At 32.1% G+C, this 3,557-nt stretch overlaps 1 pseudogene; it reads left to right on the top strand.

Moving 5' to 3' along the window:
- The first annotated feature begins 2,803 nt into the window (after window positions 1–2,803).
- Window positions 2,804–3,259, top strand: LOC136383891 (trafficking protein particle complex subunit 6B pseudogene; annotated as a pseudogene).
- Window positions 3,260–3,557: the final 298 nt, after the last annotated feature.

Raw genomic sequence — 3,557 nt, 5'->3', positions numbered from 1 at the left:
GATCACCAAGGGGAACTTGAAAATAGGCAATATATGCACGTGTCACAAATGATGAAATATTGTGCCTTTGATGTTGAAGTGTGTAACAGCCACATATATAACAGAAGGTGTCAGGACTATTCTTACATTTACACCTACTCGAAGAAGCCATGATTCAATCTTAAAACAAAATAAGAGAGTGTTTTTATCAGATAAGAATTTTTTACCTTTAAAAACAACTACACTTTTGTAAAAGTGATGTTTGTAAAACATTAATTGCCTTGTGGATATGTTCAATCCAAGAATCATTGCCCTTTAACTCCAATTTGAAAACCAATGCATGCCATTAACTGTAACAAAAGGAAATTAAAATTACATAAAAACTAGAGAATGCACCAAAAAACGGATTTCAGATTTGGAGTCAGCGATGCAGAAATATATAGAAACAGTTCTAAAACCTCATGCAACAGAAAATGAAAATAAAAATTGTTCCCCAGTGTAATTTTCAAGAAATTTCTCCCGACAGAGCCATTAAGTCAAGAGAGTTAAAACACCTTTTGGTACCAATTTATGTCCAGAGCTGAATTTTTTATGCCAACTTAAACTATATCAAAGTGACAATAATAATGATAGCTCCTTGTTCATCAAGGGTCAATTTAATCATATATTGATACATTTATTCAAAGGACTGTTACTGTCATTTGGGTTCATAATACTAGTTAATATCCTCTACTTGCTTAATCCTTGTTTAAACCAAACAATTCTAAATGTTTTAGTAATTTTTTATTATTGAAGTTAGTTCTCGACCCCAAAAACAAAAACAAAAATTATGTGATGAAAGGGAAAAAAATCTGATTGATATTTATGTACTGAGGCTTACATTTCCTAGTATATATATTAGCATTTCAAAGTGCATGTGTGACCTTGTTGTTACAAAGCATCAGATCAAATAAAGATATGCTTCAAGGTGAAATGTGTATTGAGTAAGAAGAGGGTTGCAATCTAAAATAAACTAAGATTTGTTAAAAGTCAGGCAGTTTAGGTATTTATAATAATTACTTAGATAGTGACAGAAATTATTTAATTTGGGGTGATGGGTATACAACATAATTAACAGTTCAAATGCTATAGAAATACTCTCTGAAACCTATGTATTTTTACTGATCTATGTCACCCTGTTAAATTTAATTTTCTAAATAAAATTTAAAAATATATATACTAATTACTTTTGGTTTTGCCTTTTATTTTTTTACTTGTTTATTTCTTTTCTCTCCTGCTACACTGTAAATTCACTAAGGAGGGAGCTATATCTTGTCTGTTTCTGTAATCCCCTAAAGCCTCTGCCCAAAGTAGGGATTTAGTATATATTGGTTAAAATAATTAATAAATAAGATTGAGCTGTGTGTTTACTCTGCTGAGAGTTAACAAAAGGCCTAGAAATTTAGAAGGTGAAGATGGAAGAGTTATTTGCTGTAACATAGTCCACCTGCTCCTTGCCTCTGATCTCACTCCCCTCCCATTCATGTTTAAAATTGCCACTAGAGTGACCTTTCTAAAGTTGCTATATAAACAAATCTGACCATGAGACTTTCCTAACTAAAACCTTTCAGCATCTCTCAGCTACCTAAATAGTGCAATCCAAACTCTTTTGCAAATGAGGTCTTCCAAATTCTGGCTTCTATTAGCCTTTTCAACCTTCTCTCTTGCCACCAGTCTTACCTAACGAAACAATATGTATCTAGATATTGCTATCTTAGCATTTTAAAGGCATTCTCTTCTTCACATTTTTATATTTGTGTAACAAAAATAAACTCACTAATTACTGACTGTATGCTAGGCTATTTCATAATTATTTCATTTAATTTTTATAAATTCCTTATAAGAGACTGCTTTAACTCCATTTTAAAGATGTAGAAATTGAGACCTACTGGAGTAAAATATAAATTCTTTATCTTAGTATGCGCTCTTGTCAGTAAAGATATTAACTTTTGGTCTCTTTTATCTTCTTTAAACATTTTCCCCAACCTGGTTTGCCTTTTAATTATTTTTACCAACAGAAGTTTTACATCTTTTTGTTGTCAGATCTATCAAACCTTTCTTTAATGAGTTTTTTCTATTACTTCTAAATTTAGAAAGTCTTTTTGGTGGCTCAATACATATCTAATATTCTCTTCTAATTTGTCTGTGGGTCTTTTTTTTTTTTCCTGTTTATTTTAATATACATGACCAGAATTACCTTGGTAGGTGGTATAAGGTAAAAAAAAATCGAAATAAATTAATTTTCACATAAATAGCCAGTTCTTAAATACAAAGTATTGAAAAATCCCTTTTTCACCATTTACCTGTGATGTTTCTTTTACATGTTATTTTCTGATATATAACAGAATTTATTTCTGAGTTACTTGTTTTGTTCCCTTGATCTGATAATCTAGTTTCGTGCCACTACCATATTGCTTAAACTATACTAAAAATGCTAGTACTTTCTTACTAGTTTGTCATCACATTGGACATCTTCCAATCTTCAGATTTTAGTATATGACTTTTATGGATAGAAACTAAGGAGCATGTATGCATCTTACACAACTAAATTATGTTCTATAAATAAACACATTTCAAAGACTTATTATATGGTGACTGAGTATTATCTCTTAGGTTAATATTTAAAACAGATTGCTTTAGGAATTTCTCGGCCTCCTAGCAACAAGAGACAGGATGCAGGATATAGGAGACTTGGTGCAGTGCAAATCGCTCAGGCACTGGCCAGAACCCATGAGCGCGGCCCAAACAGGAGCCAAAAACCAGAGCTTGTAGGAATATGCAGGGAATGGCAGACGAGGCGTTGTTTTCACTTCTCCATAATGAGATGGTGGCAGGAGTGTACAAGTCCACGGAGCCGAGGGAGGTGGAAAATGGACACTGCGTGGTTTCAAGTGGGACAAGAATTGATAGAAAGGTTTACAAAGGATACCACAATGTTCTAGATATCATGAAGTTCATTTGTAAAGATTTCTGGACTACAGTATTCAAGAAGCAAATCGACAATCTAAGGACAAATCATCAGGGCATCTATATACTCCAGGGCAACAGATTTCGTCTGTGTACTCAGATGTCTGCAGGAAAACAGTATATAGCACATGCATCTAAGTATTTAGCATTTACATATGGCTTAATAAGAGGTGGCATATCAAACTTGAGGATAAAGAGTATTATAACAGCTGAAGTGTCTTCAACTCCTGCCTGTAAATTTCAGGTGATAATATCAAGTTGTAGAACATACTGAAATGCAAATTTTCAATAGTGTCAACAGTTAAATTATTAATGTGTAAAGTATTTTAAATAGCAATGATTTAATTACATTGTTGGACATTTGTGTTGATATAAGCTATTTGCTAACTTGTATCATGAAAGATGTACTCTTAAGCAGAAATAACATTGTATTTTAGCAATTTAACATAGACCAGGTTAAAGCAGATAACATAACACACTTTACTGAAACTATTCAGAACAAAAAACCTGATTTCAAATAAATAAATCACCAAGATGTTACTTATTTTAAACATTTTTATTTGCTTAGTCAT

Source organism: Saccopteryx leptura, chromosome 12 (genome assembly GCF_036850995.1).
Source record: "Saccopteryx leptura isolate mSacLep1 chromosome 12, mSacLep1_pri_phased_curated, whole genome shotgun sequence".
NCBI lineage: Eukaryota > Metazoa > Chordata > Mammalia > Chiroptera > Emballonuridae > Saccopteryx > Saccopteryx leptura.
This window is presented reverse-complemented; position numbering and strand designations above follow the sequence as displayed.